Source organism: Notamacropus eugenii, chromosome 3 (genome assembly GCF_028372415.1).
Source record: "Notamacropus eugenii isolate mMacEug1 chromosome 3, mMacEug1.pri_v2, whole genome shotgun sequence".
Classification (NCBI taxonomy): Eukaryota; Metazoa; Chordata; class Mammalia; order Diprotodontia; family Macropodidae; genus Notamacropus; species Notamacropus eugenii.
Genome location: NC_092874.1, coordinates 408,918,743 through 408,934,372, shown reverse-complemented (window position 1 = coordinate 408,934,372; position 15,630 = coordinate 408,918,743). Strand labels below are relative to the sequence as shown.

Sequence of the window (15,630 nt, the reverse complement as noted above, 5' to 3'; positions counted from 1 at the left end):
GAGAGAGACTGTTTTGTTGATATTTGCATCCTTCACATAGAATGGTGCCTGGTTTATAGTAGGCACTCAATAATATTTGTGGATGTTGAGTGAAAGAATAAATTGTCCTTCTTCATTCACATTACCTTGCATGTAGTATTTATTACATATTCATTTATTTATTCATTCAATAAATATTTATTAACTTTTGTTTTCCTCTGTTTCATCAATGGTAAAATGAAGAAAATTAGCAGACCCATCTCATAGCATCATTGTGAGGATAAAATCTTCATCAAACACATAGCATACACTGGCATGTAGCAGGCACAACATAAATTCTAATTGCCTTCCCTTCTTCTTTACTGTGCGCAACACTCTAAGGTAGATTCTGGGAACACAAAACAATTATGACTCAGACCCTGCTCTCAAGATGTTTTCATTCTCCTGGTGGGAACAGGAAGGGGAAAGAGAATAGGTCATTTGCTATAACATAAGGGAAAATGTGTAGAGAGGAGAGTTTCAGGCAAAGTGATAGGAAAAAACAGAAGAAAGGGAGAAGTGAAGGAAGACTTCATAGTCGAAGTAGCAGCTGGGGTGGTCCTTAAAGGAACTTCAAATGCTGAAGATATGCCCGAGTGGTGAAAAGGATTCCACTGTAGATGAGAAGCAGTGTGAGCTAAGGTAGAGAAATGAGAGTGGACATCCAATAAATGTGTTGACCAAAAAAGGAATCAGAACCCCCAGAAACTCTGAGTAAGCAAATTAAAAAATTGAGACACAGAACAACAAAATCCAACATTGATTTAGAATGCACAATCGTTCTGGCACAAGAAGAGGGTGGTCATCATGAGGAATATTGCTTTATAAAATAGTTTTTTAAAAGGTATGGGGAAAAAAGTCCACAGAAAGCTTGGCATGACTCCAAGCTGAGCTGTATCTCTAAGAAATTCTATAGCTGAAATAAGAAAAGAAATAGGAAGAAAATAGAACAGATTTTTCAGCCTTTGTATATATTTCTTTTATCACCAGTGACAGAGAACCCACCGTATTTAGACTCACACATTTGCCTCAATATAGAATATAGATGTAGGAAAAGGAATAACTATTGGGCTTGTCTTTTAATTAATGTCAACAGATCTCTGGAGAGGATACTTCCTCTACCAGTGTGCTTGTCTGCCACTTCTAGTCTTAAAGAATTGTTTAAAGAAATGAGAAGTAACTTGTCAGTGTTCATGTACTCAATCTATGTCAGAGGTAGACTTGAATTCAGGCCTTCTTTCCTTCAAGGCCAGCAGCTCTTTGCTCATTATGCTGCTTCCCTTGTTATAAATTGAATTGACATTTTAGAAGAGGAAATTGCAAAGAACAACTTCACTAGACAGAGACAAAATCTCTGCGAGAGGTGATATAATCTTAAAAGTATCAAGGAATCATTTAAAAACATATTTCAGGGAAGGGAAGATGCACAAAAAGTATATATATATATGCATGTACATACAAAATACATAAACATATGTATATATTCATGCATGCATACATATACATATATGTGTGCATATCTATTTATCAATATCTGATTATGTGGTGCAGGAACTCAAGGGCTATCATTATACATCCAAAAGGCAATTGAGTGATTGTATGAAACTACTGACTCATGAATCTTAGAAATTTCCTTTATGAATATAAGATATACAGGTATCAAGGGCATCCTAAATGGAAATATGGAAACTGAAAAGGAAAAATTTCTGAAAGGATCTTCTCTAGCTGACCCAAACAGTATTTGATTCAGTAGTGCAAAGCACAACTTTTAAAGCTTTTCCTCTCATTTAAGGAGTCCCTCATGAAAGATCATATAAGCCTCATTGATAACCGGATTCACAGAGATAATTTTGCTCAGTAACCCCCTACTGAGCTATGTCAAACAAAACTTAAAAGAGGGAAACATCTGTTCACCAAAAGTGTTCTTCACTGTCATGGATGATATGTTGTGCTGGGTCCAAATGGAAGGATTCTTTAGAGATGATGAGGTCCTCCAAAGCTTCTGTTTGTGGATGACTTGACATGATCTTTGTGGATGACTTGACATGATTGAATAAAGACAAAAACTGGATAGGGTCTCCTCAGAAAGATTCACATTTACTTGAAAGATACTCACCAAATACCTCTTGCAGAAACAGCTAAACGGATGAAAAATACCTATTGCCCAGATTATGAATTATGGGCAGTTCACTGAATTAGCATACCAGTACATAAATAAAAAATAGCCACTATATGTGGGTAATGACCTGGTCCAGAATAAAGCTGAAGGAAGAGAACAGATTATATTGTATTTGAGAGACTGAATAAAGTAGAAAGTTTCTCCCCCCAACTCCCACCCCCCAGAATATTAGGCTAGAACGCAAGCCTTTTTCTCTTGGGATCCCCAGTTCTTAGAGAACAATGAAAAATAGTTCTTGACCTTAAGGTGTGAATATATACAAATGTATATGGACTTTATATGTACATATATATGTATGTATATTATTTTAGAAAGATAACATGTACATATATGAGATTTTATATGTATATTTCTAAATACGCATTATATATTACATATTAAATAAAATTAAGGTAATTTTGAGAAGACACTAGCAGGTGTACAGGGTGAGGTGGGGGGATCAGAAAGACTTTTTAAAAAGTGGTGCTTGAGCTGAGCTTTAAATAAAAGTAAGGATTTTAAGAAGTAGAGGTAAGGAAGGGTGTATTCCAGGGTTAGGGCACAGTCAATGTCAAATCACAGAGATGGAAGGTGTTATACCATGTGGGAGGAACATTGAAACTGTTTAAGAAGGCTAGTGTGACTGAATCAGGGAAAAGGTAAGGGAGAACAATGTATATAATAAAGCTGGAAAGCTAAGTTGAGAATTCTTGAGTATCCAGGTAGGGGCTGGAGAGAGGTGAGGTCTTGAATTGCAGCGAGGGAGCACAAACAGTCCCAGAAGGATTGTAAGTGGTATAGTTAGCTATGCTTGGTACCATGTTTGCTAGACAATGGGAGCGAGTGGTTCCATGATGCAGTGTCAATATCCTAGGGTTGATCAGCAGAGAGGGACCTCTGTGAGTTCAGACAGAGTCCAGGGGACACCCCATCCATTTCCTCCCTCCTCATACCTTGAGTGATGTTTGGTGTTGGTGGAGGTAATTTCCATACTAGGAATTCATTGTACTGAGAAAATCACACATCTTTCAAGTAAATTTATGATCCAAGACTTGTACTACTATGACCCATGGTTTATTACTTACTCAGTTACTTCTCTCCCCATTCTTTTGATTTGGGAGAGTATATACCCCGAACATCTGAGTCATGGACGAGAGAAGGGACAACACAGGTTAAAGGACCATATGTTATGCATGTGTAGATCCAGATAGAGTTGTATATCCATCCTCCATACATCTGCTGATAAAATCTTCCTGAAGCACACATCTGATTGCGGTCCCCAACCATTCAAGGACCTTCCCTGACTCTCTGTTGCATTTTGCTAAAATACAAGCTTCAAGTTTGATATTTAATATCATTTGCAATATGGATTCAGGCATATTGGACATTATCCCCTTCATGCATTCTACCCGCCAATCTTAGGATTCCTTTTTGCTCCCCATACCCTCTTGCTTTTGCCCTTTAGCACAGGCAGGAAAGAATTCTCTCATCCCCTCCACCTGCTAAAATCAAGAGCTTCCTTCAAACCCCAGCTCATGTACCATGTCCTACAAGAAGACTTTGCTGACCCCCACCCCCACCCTTGTTGTTAGCCCTCCCTTTCTATGCCTCAAATGATCATTTGCATACTTACCAATTTTCATGATTCATCCCCCCTGCACAATGGAGGCACCTTAAGGTAATGCCTTTATTCCTTTTTCTTCTCCCACTTTGTCTCTTGTATACCCAACACAATACCTAGCACTTAACAAGCCCTTTGTAAAAACTCTTTGGATTGCATTGGATTACGTGTGCTATGACGAGGTAACTAGATCAATTAATTATATGCAATCCGCAGTTCAACTACTCAAATGAATAGTTCCTTTTTGTGGATGTTTTCGCTATTTTTCATACTAGTAGCAAGTATTTTTGCTCCTTCTACTTCTTTTTTCTTTCTTCCATGGCTTGGGGAAAAGTAGAGTGCTCAGATTCTCATTTTCATGTTTTTCTTAAAATCTCCTCATGATGATGTCTGAACCGGCGAACATAAAGTTTATTACCACATCTGGGATTGTTTCATAGCTCTTCCAAATTGAGAAGCAGTCTTTTTTTCTTTTAAATCATGGTTTATAAATCCTCTGATCAGTGACAGTGCAATGTTTATTAAATCTGCTAGAGCTCCAAAATATTAACTACTAAAAGTCTCCAGTCTGTTTGCAAAGTGTCTGAGTTTTCTAAAACTGGGAAAATTAATAAACATGTAAAGAAATAAAATTTGACATATATAAATTTTCTGATTTTCCCCACCTGACCCATGTTCCATTTTCTCCTTTTCCACCATCCTCTTTACAATTTCCATATCACTAAAAATGCTTCATTTATTCTTCAACGAGACCCAAATTCTACTGAATCCAAATAGCATAGGAGGCGGTTAAACAGCATGCTAATTTTCTTTTAGACTGGCTGTCTATTTTTCATCAGGTTTATTGTGATACAGGCTATTGTTTGGGTTTCTGTTTCAATGAAAATATTTTGTATTAGAAGAAAAGTTCACTTTATTTGAGGAAAATCCACTGAATGAATTGTCTAGAATTTTGTTTGAAGTAGGATCCTCATTTAGGACAAAACTCATTTTTCTAATATAAGTGCCAATGTACCTTTGATTCACATTTGTTTCTTGAAACATCAAAAAGTCACATTATAAAAGCTTGATGAAACATGCTTAATCTATTCCTGTATAAATATAGAATTGCACAGGACCTCAGAAACCATTTTGCCCTAACTTCTCATTTCATAGATGAGAGAACTGAAGTTCAGAGAATTTATTTGATTTGCCCAAGATCACCTGGCTAATAAGTAGCGGAGGTGAGATTCGAACCCAGGTCTTTCCTGACTTCAAATCCAGCACTTTGAGGCATGCTACCTCTCCTAAGGACTATCTCTCCACATCAGTGTTAAAATACTTATATTTTACGCATGCATTATCTTCATAGTCAGGAGCATTTTTGGTCAGGATCTAAAGTGTGATTGAAATGTCTAGCTATATTATGTTGTACATCGCATCATATATCATTTATGTCATATTGTACTTGTGTTATATCATGTTGTATCATATTGTATCATATACTATTTTGCATAGAACATGACAAGGCCCTATTTTTTATATGAGACTGATTTGAAACTGAAAAGGGCACGTTCTATCTTCTGAAACCAATATGGTGGATATTATCATCTGCTTTATCTTCTTTGCAACCTTAAAAGGAAGCTTTTACTACCTTCCACTGCCCAAGTCCATTGTTTTTCATGCTTTCTTTAGCAGAATTAAGGTTAAGACAACTACTTAAATAAAATAACCTCAAGGTCATCATGGAATCAAAACTGGTGCTTAGGTCCTACATAACTTGTCATAGTTGAGAATTTTAAGAGACATTACTAACTACAAATCTATTTATATTTTAAGAAATTTAAGAAATGTTGTGCAGGTTTTCTTTTCTTTTCTTTGTTTGAGACTTCCTAAGACTTGGAAGCTTTCTCCATTTCTGTTATATTTAACCTTCCTCTTTCCCTGTAGAAGTGAAGAAACTTGGGACAAACTTGTTTCAAGGAGGAAAAGTAGGAGAAGGCAGTGAAACTTGTGCCCTTGTTAGCTTCATAACTATGAATTCTAGCATTTGAGGTAAATTCAGTTGTATGTTGGAAGCATTAAATTATATAAACACTACTACTTTGTATAAAGGCAGACTGGAAAAGAGAGTGAAGGGAAAGTGAGGAGGGTGAAACATGCCAAGATACTCAAAGGATGCAGAGGTGCTAGAAGAAAGAGAGAATGATTCAGTTTCTGAACTTATTGGGGTGGAGAGTATCCTAGAAGTGCTTGGCTAAGAGTATTTATTTTCAAGTTTGAAGGTAGAGATTTACTCATTTTAAGAAATGCATTGAGGGCTTGTGAGGAAAATGTATCAAGGGAAAAACCATGACACCATACTCATGTATACTTTGCCCAGGATCCTGTCCCACAACTCCTACTATTTGAGCTGCCTCTAGAGGGGTAATACAAATTGAAAAAATTATATACAAGGTATCAGATAAAAAGACAGAAAGGAGGCAACATCAACAGATTTACTATGAAAGGCTAGGGCATAGCAGAGGAAGTAGTACCAAGAGCAACCTTTTCAATTTTTAAAATTAATTTATTATTTTTGGTTTTCAACATTCATTTCCACAAGATTTTGAGTTCCAAATTTTCTCCTCATCTCTCCCCTCTCCCCACTCCGGGACACCATGCATTCTAATTACCCCTTCCCCCAATCTGCCCTCCCTTCTATCACACCCTTCCCTTCCCTTATCCTCATTTTTCTCTCTTTTCTTGTAGGGCAAGATAGATTTCTATACCCCATTACCTGTATTTCTTATTTCCCAATTGCATGCAAAAACAATTCTCAACATTCATTTCTTAAACTTTGAGTTTCAACTTCTCTCTCTTCCTCCATCCCCACCCATCCTCATTGAGAAGGCAAGCAATTCAATAAAGGCTATATATGTGTAGTTTTGCTAAAGACTTGCATAATAGTCGTGTTGTGAAAGACTAACTATATTTCCCTCCATCCCATCCCCTATTTATTCTATTCTCTCTTTTTACCTTGTCTCTCCCCTAAAGTGTTCACTTCTAATTACTCCCTCCTCTCATTTGCCCTCCCTTCTATCATCCTCCACCCAACTTATCCCCCTTTCCCCTACTTTCCTGTAGTGTCAGATAGATTTTCATACCAAACTGAGTGTGCATGTTATTCCCTCCTTAAGCCAAATGAGATGAGAGTAAGCTTCACTTTTCCCCTCTCATCTCCCCCTTTTCCCCTTCATTGAAAATGTTTTTTCTTGCCTTTTTTATAAGAGATAATTTGCCTCATTCCATTTCTTCCTTTATCCTCCCAATATATTCCTCTCTCACTCCTTAATTTTATTTTTTTGGATATTATCCCTTCCTATTCAACTCATCCTGTGCCTTCTGTTTACATATAAATGTGTATATATAATCCTTTCAACTCCAAATACTGAGAAAAGTTTCAAAAGTTACAAATATTATCTTTCCATGTAAGAATGTAAACAGTTCAACTTTAATAAGTCCCTTATGATTTAATCTAATTTTCTATTCACCTCTGGTCTTTCCATCAAGAATGCTTGAAAGTCCTCTATTTCATTGAATGACCATTCTTTCCCCTGAAGTATTATATTCAGTTTTGCCTGGTAGGTGATTCTTGACTTTAATCCTAGTTCCTTTGACTTCTAGAATATCATATTCCAAGCCCTTCTATCCCTTAAGGTAGAAGCTGCCAAATCTTGTGTTTTACTGATTGCATTTCCACAATACTCAAATTGTTTCTTTCTGGCTGCTTGCAATATTTTCTTCTTGACCTGGAAATTCTATAATGTGGCTACAATATTCCTGGGAGATTTTCTTTTAGATCTCTTTTAGGAGGTGATGAGTAGATTCTTTCAATATTTATTTTACCCTCTGGTTCTAGAATATTAGGGCAGTTTTACTTGATAATTTCATGAAAGATGATGTCTAGGTTCTTTTTTTCATTATGGCTTTCAGATAGTCCCATAATTTTTAAATTGTCTCTCCTGGATCCATTTTCCATGTCAGTTGTTTTTCCAATGAGATATTTCACATTCTCTTCTATTTTTTCATTCTTTTGGTTTTGTTTTGTAATTTCTTGGTTTCTCATAAAGTCATTAGCTTCCATCTGTTCCATTCTAATTTTTAAAGAACTATTTTCTTCAGTGAGCTTTTGAACTTCCTTTTACATTTGACTAATTCTGCTTTTTAAAAGCATTCTTTTCCTCATTGGGTTTTTGGACCTCTTTTGCCATTTGGGTTAGTCTATTTTTTTAAATAAAAATAAGAGGTTTCATTTATTACATATAACTTCATTTGTATTAACATATAGTATGAATTTTTTAAAAATTATCATGAATGACTTTTTTTAAACCAAAGATAGTGTTTTACATTTTGGCAGCATGTTTACTAAATGAGAATACTTATGGGCAGTCAGTAACTAGTTATGTCTACACACACACACACACACACACACACACACACAACAGTGTCAACTGGGAAGTCAGAACACCCACCTTAATATTAGGTCAAATTAAAATCACTCAGATTCTGTCATGTAGAAATGTTGTGGGCTTACATCTTTCTGCACACATTCCATTTCTGTCAAGGGATGTTTCTAAAACATGAATATTTTTGTGTAAAGTTTGAGACAACTTTGATGGATGTACAGTCAACAAAGAATGGTCACTGTCAAAAATTAAGATGACACAGAGCCCAGATGCCCAGGCAGAATACAAAACAGGGAGAGGTTCACCCTGGTTCTTTTAATATTAGTAGTCTAACTTGACAGCCAAGATGCATTTATCCACATTAGGATTTTTATACTGAATATTCTTATAGAAGTGACTTGTTACAGTTACTACAAATACTAGAATGAAAACCTCAAATTAAGCAGTCTAAGCAAGTATCTGGCAGGGAAAAAAACACAAAAGTTAACAGTGCTGAGGGTATTGAGAACACCTTTTAGTGTTGTGTTTATAAGAGACAGTGAAAAGTTTTCATTCAATTATCTCATTTCCTTCTTCCATGTCTTTCAAGCTGAGAACTTTCAAAGAAACTTTTCCTTTTGTCTCCTTCTGTATCAACTCACCAATTTCTCTAAAGCAGTCTGGATCAATTAGACACATGATTTCTAACTGGTCACCAAAGTCTTCAGTTTCTATCACCTTGAATTTTTCATTTAACTTTTTTCCCCTCCTTCACAGGTACAATGAATCAAAGTCTCATGTGGGCCCACTCAATCTTCATATTTCCTTCAAGTGTTTTATTACTTCCAAGGTCTGCTGCTTTGTGCTCTTGTTGGATTTGACAGAATAGTGGATGTCCTTCGTTGCTCTTTCAATGAGGATGACAGTATGTGGTCTCATTGTTTCAGGATTTGCACATTTATCTGCTTCAATTGTTCCAATATCGTCAAACATCTGCTCCAGCTGTGTGTGTTGTTCTTTATCAGACACCTGTATTTCTCCTTTTATTAAGATCTGCTTATAGATTTTAGTCTGGTTGCCAGTGCCAAAGGCACTGGTAATATCTTCCTTTTTAGTCATTTGGCTTATAAAAACATTTACAAACATGGAGTGGGTCTGCAAAACTTCATCAAGATCTTTTTCCATGCCATTCTGCCAGCTCATGATCTTGTTCTGGTAGCACACAATCTCAAAGTGCTCGCCCCTGCACTTCATGTGCACCATGCATGAAGTTTGTTAGGTGGATCTGGTTGGTGGGTATGAAAATCAACATCATGGTGGGCCTGCTAATGCAGGGTGGGCCTGCTAATGTCCTGAGACCCTTGAACCTGATGGGGAGACTCTTCCAGGAAGCGCTTGAATGAGTTAGTCTATTTTTAAAGGAGTTATTTTCTTCAGCATTTTTCTCCTTTAGCAAGCTGTTGACTTGCTTTTCATGATTTTCTTGCATCGCTCTCATTGTCTCTCCAATTTTTCCTCCACCTCTCTTACTTAATTTTCAAAATCCTTTATGAGTGCCTCTAAGACCTGAGACCATTTCACATTTATTTTGAAGATTTTGGATGCAGAAGCCTTGACTTTTATGTCTTCCTCTGATGATATGCGTTGTTCTTCCTCACATGAAAGGATGGAAGAAAATATCTGTTGACCAAGAAAGTAACGTTCCATTGACTTATTCCCCCCCCTTTTTTGGGCATTTTTCCAGCCAGTTACTTGACTTCTGAATCTTTTGTCAAGTGGAGGGTGTACTCTGGGTACCTGTAAGTTCTCAGTTCCTCCATGGTAGCATAATCAAAGGAGAAGAGTTTACTTCTCTCCTGGCTTGCACTCTGGTCTGGGAGCAACCACAAGGTTTAATGCCCAGGATCTGTGAGTAGAATTCCCTGTCCAGACCCTCCACCAGGTCCCCCATCAGCTTTACCATGCCAGTGCTCTTTGTCACCCCAGGGCTGCCACTCAGGACTGAGACTCATATTAGCTGCTTGATTCCCCCAGGATCTTTAGGTGGAGGGCTTCCTCCTGCCAGCAGTGGCTGCCACCATCCTGGGCCCCAGGGTAGGGTTGGATTCTGCTCTCTTCTCACCCATGTGAAAGAGCTTTCTCACTGACCTTTGAAGTTGTCTTTGGTGTTTGTAGGTTGAGAAATCTCAGAACCAAAGCTGCTGCCCAGGATTCTGTGCCCTGAAGCCTACTGCAGTCCTGTCACTGCTGTGTTGTGTGGCCAAGGCTGTGCTGTGCTCTGAGCTTGGTGCATTAGACCTTTCCTGTCAAGCTTTCAGGCTGTGTTTGGTTGGAAATCTGTTTCACTCTGTCGTTTTGTGGCTTCTGCTGCTCCAGAATTTGTTTAGAGTCATTTTTGACAGATATTTTATGGGCTATGGGGGAGAACTTCTACAGGTCTGTCCTTCTACTCAGCTGTCTTGGCTCTGCCCATCTACCCCCGTGACTTACTTTTTTATACCATATTTCTTTTTTTCTTTCTTCCACCTTTTTTCTTTATTTTTAGTTTTAAGCATTAACTTCCATAAGATTTAAAGTTCTAACCTTTCTCCCCTTTCTTTTCCTCCCCTCCCCAAGATGGCATGCAATCTCATATAGACTCTACATATATATTCATATTAAACATAGTTTCACATTAGTGATGTTCTAAAGAAGAATTAGAACCAAAGAGAGGAATTACAAGAAAGAAGAAACAAAAAAATAGAGCAAGTGGTACATTTTGATCTTCATTTAGACTCCACAGTTCTTTTCCTGGATGTGGATAACATTTTACATCATGAGTCTTTTGGAGTTTTCTTAGCTCCTTGAACTGCTGAGAAGATCTAAGTCTATACACAATGTTGCTGTTACTGTGTACAAAGTTCTCCTGGTTCAACTCCTAAAGTGACTTTTTTTAAAACAAAAGAACAAGTTTGAAGTTGCCCTGATCACCTCTGTGGTGATAAACTAACTCAGTTGGATGCCCATCTAATGTCAAAGGGAAAAGAGTTGTAGTGAAGTTGTAAATATAGTTCACCTTTATAATAAAGGTTTTTCAAAATTTTATGGAATTTGATGGTTTACGGAAATTCACAGTCACTTAACAAATTGATCTAACAATTTACATAAGAAAATCCACACAATCTATACATGACTAGTCATGTTTCAATCTCTGAACTTGAATGCTGTCTTTCATCTGTCTTTACTCTGTATCCCTGTAGCATCATTCTAACATTCACAAGTTCTTCCTGGAAGCTCCATTTTGAAGAAAGGTCTAGAAGAATCACAAATCAATCTTTGGAATCCTCTATCATGCATTAGCTGCCTGTTCCTTCTGCCTCTGCAGCCCTCTTATCCAAAGGTTGAGTTTCTCCTGAAATCTCCATTTTGAGGATGACCCCAGGTAAGCCAGGTTTCACTCTCCATACTACCACCATCCCCACACAGGGGTACCTTCACCTAACCCCCTTTGTTACTCCCTTTTATTTATCTTTCCCAATTAAAATGCACTCCTTGAGCACAGTAGTTATGTTTTTCTTTCCTCATATTTTCATCCCTACTACTTATCCTAGTGTCTGCCATTTTGCAAGCATTGATAAGTTTGTTGATGACTAGAAAAACCAAATGGATAAAGAATTCTATTGTCAAATTTATGAACTGCTGGTGGATGATAAATTCATTGAGATAATTAATTAGTATATTTATCTTAGATCAGCTGTACAGATGGATAGTGAGCTGATTCTAGTGTTGAACAGGAGGAACAGAGTGGGATGGATTTTATTCAGAAAATAACTTTCAACAATCTCAAGTTTTTCCACAAAGCCCATAGAGAAAATATTGATACCAATATTTGTCTGATGATATCTGATAGCTGCAAATGATGAAACACACCAAGATTTCCCAATAGTCAACATTGCAAGTGAACCAAAAGGTAGTGAAGAAAGGAAGTTTTTAAGCAAGTTTGTGCAACAAATTTTTACTTATGAATTGTATTCAAGAAGTGATGTAAAATCTGCCATCAAGAAAATGTATAAGAAAAGAAAATAGGTTCATATGTAGCAAGAGTGAAATTTAGCCCAAAGGTTACACTGTTCCTAGCAAAATCATGAAATACTTGGAGAATGGTTTATAGAGCATGACTATAGGTAGATTTCTCCATAATTTGGTTTTTTTTTTTTTGAGAGGACATGAACAAGAGTCAAACAGGATATATAGGAATAGATACATTGCTACTTTGTCAGTACCAATGAAGGGAGAGCACACTTTGATGAAATCAGAGATCTCTCAAAGTAACAGCTTGCAAATTATACCAGAACTCCACCGTATAAATACTACCAACATTAGTATTTCTATTATAGAGGTGAATACAAAGGCGTAGAACAGCTAAGTGACATGTTCAGTCATATAGAGACTAAGTGGCAAAACCAGGAAATGGGCATATGGTCTAACTCAGGGGTGGGGAACAAGTGGCCTTGAGGCCACATGTGGCCCTCTAGATCCTGAAGAGTAGTCCTTTGACTGAATCCAAACTTGAAAGAACAAATTCCTTTTTCCTTTCCTTTCCTTTCCTTTCCTTTCCTTTCCTTTCCTTTCCTTTCCTTTCCTTTCCTTTCCTTTCCTTTCCTTTCCTTTCCTTTCCTTTCCTTTCCTTTCCTTTCCTTTCCTTTCCTTTCCTTTCCTTTCCTTTCCTTTCCTTTCCTTTCCTTCCTTCCTTCCTTCCTTCCTTCCTTCCTTCCTTCCTTCCTTCCTTCCTTCCTTCCTTTCTTCCTTCTTTCTTTGTCACACATGTAATTAAAACACAGAGTTAACATAATTTAGGAGGAATATTCCACTGCCTAAAATTGTCCATATGATCACTTTCAGCTCAGGCCTTATTTATTTATCTATTTATATTTTTAAAAATTCTAAATTACTTAGGTGTTTCCATAAGTTGGAAAGCATCCTTTGGAGAAACTCCACCACATCAGAAGAATGCTGTATATTTATCTTGGAAAAGTGTATGTTTTAGGTTGCTTGTCCAGGATCAAATCTTGGTCTAAATTTCTATTTGACAAAAGCTTTCTCGTGTTTAGTGGCTACACTACAAAGACACTGCTACAGATGGTGTTTAGAGAATATAAAAACCAGAGACCATAGTTTGCATATCATATCCTAACATCAAACAGAATGGGTTTGTTGATTATACCTTCACTGACTCCTCTATAGCCCCTTCCTCATTTTATTCTTAATCTAATAATTTGTCCTTTGGTAAAACATGTTTTTAGAAATTGCCACATGAGAATGTATGAAACTCTCACTCACTTAATATACTTTATTGATACTAAAAAAATACATATTGGACACCTCCCAATGACTCCTTGTATCCCCTCCCTATAGAACCTTCCTTTGTATTTTTTAAAGATTCATATTTTTGCTGAACTTGAACACCAAATAAGATGGACTTATTCTCATCTATAAAAAAGAAGTGGAAAAGAAGGTAGTTCATGAAATTGCATATCTCAATTTTATACAGTTCCTTTTCCTTTTTAAGAGCCCTCACTTATATAGCATAACTAAACTAAACAAATATATTGTCCATGTCAGGCAACATATGTTGCATTGTTTGCTTATGGTCCTGTAGCATCAATGTGATATTCACAGTGCTTGCAGTGGCCGTGAATATTCCGGTGCTATTCTGAATCGTGAAATACAACAGACTCTCTACATGGAAGAAAGAACCAAAACATTTATATCAGACACTAGAAAGCCAAATCCATCATAGTAACAAAGAAATCTGTACACAATAACAATGTGGAGAACAACACCACTCACAAGCCTTCTCCCTTCTAGACTTCCCACAAATCAGCTCTCTTAAACAAAATCACAAATGAGCTCTTTCACTGATGTTAGCCAGCTGCCTACATGTTTCCTAGATCTGAGTAGACCCTGAGCAATTTCCTCTCAGCCCTGCTCTAGCTCTGCCTCTTCCTGTTACAACCTTTCAGCAAACTTCTCCCACCACAGGTTCCATGTGACTCAGACTTCCACATGACTTAAGCAGGTCACATGGGCTTGTTGATGCTCAGGAAAGATCTTCCCTTTAGTAAAAATACATTAACCCAATATTCAAAAATACATTAATAATAAAGGTCATTTACCTCTGTGCAAGGTGGAATATATTTATGTAGCTTTGTGGTAAGATGTCAGTATATGTACCAGAGCATTTAGACATTTTTAGAAGACAACAGCTAGTTTGTTGCTTTGATTTCAATATTAACAATCACCACTGGTAACCCACCAATCCTGGCCTTCCAATCTTAAAGAACTCTTATTAATTTCCTCTTGTAATAAAACATAGGGAGTTCATCCAGTTCTTTACACCTTCCTTTATGCCTCTTGAAATTGTTGAAGTACCAGTGGGACATTTTATTCTCAATAGGTTTTCTCTTATTTTTGCTGCATGACCTACTTAACCACTTCACTGGTCAGATATCTTCTTAGTAACATCTTTAACTCCATTTCTTCCCCACAACATTTCAATGGCAATGTACCAAAGTCTTCTTTTGTCCACTATGCTACATTCCATTACTCTTTGAAGAGGAAAAGATGAAAGGAATGCATGCATTTCAATTTGGTACCCATAAAGATGGGTACAAAAAGAAGTCTAAACATGTCATTCATAAGATTTTTAAAAAAATTATCTTTTCATTCTCCTTCCCCCACTGACTTTTCAGCCCTTTCTACTTTGGGCTTGTGAGCTCATTAGTGTAGCCTTGGACAAGTCACTTTTTTCTTTTGAGCCCTAGTTTTTTTACCTGTAAAAATAAAAAGGTGGGATAATTATTCTTCTAAGGTCCCTTACAACTCTAAATCAGGCTTTAAGAAAAGATAAACACTCACATTTCAGTATGAGGTACAATAAAGATTTTTATTTTTTCTAAGGAAAAACCTTCTGAACAGTTTATTTAGAAATTTAAAGTTATTTAGTTATTTAGGTGGAATGGTTATTATAGGCTGTTGTTGCTATTTATCCTTTGTTCTCCATGAGGACCATGACATCAAGAAGGTGATGCCATAACATGCAAGTAAATTGCATTTAAGTGAGGGAGGGCTATGCAAAGTCTCCAGCCTCACTTTCTCTTTGGGAGATGTCTGGGTCCAGTGGAGATATATAGATCAGGCAGCTTGTAGTTAAAAGAAAAGAATATTTTCTTTATGATACTATTTATTTCCCATGCAATGTGTCAAGCTTATTAAGCTCTGATAGCTTAGCTTAAAAGTAGAGACTCCCTTTATTATGGGATTATATATATATATATACACACACACACACACACACACACACACACACACACACACACACACACACATACATACATACATACATACGCACAGCTACCTTTGTTAAATAAGAACATTTTTTGATTGAA

The 15,630-nt window shown here is 36.8% G+C and overlaps 1 pseudogene; it reads right to left on the bottom strand.

Moving 5' to 3' along the window:
• Positions 1 to 8,773: 8,773 nt before the first annotated feature.
• On the bottom strand, positions 8,774 to 9,515 carry LOC140531720 (ribosome maturation protein SBDS pseudogene; annotated as a pseudogene).
• Between the last annotated feature and the right edge of the window lie 6,115 nt (positions 9,516 to 15,630).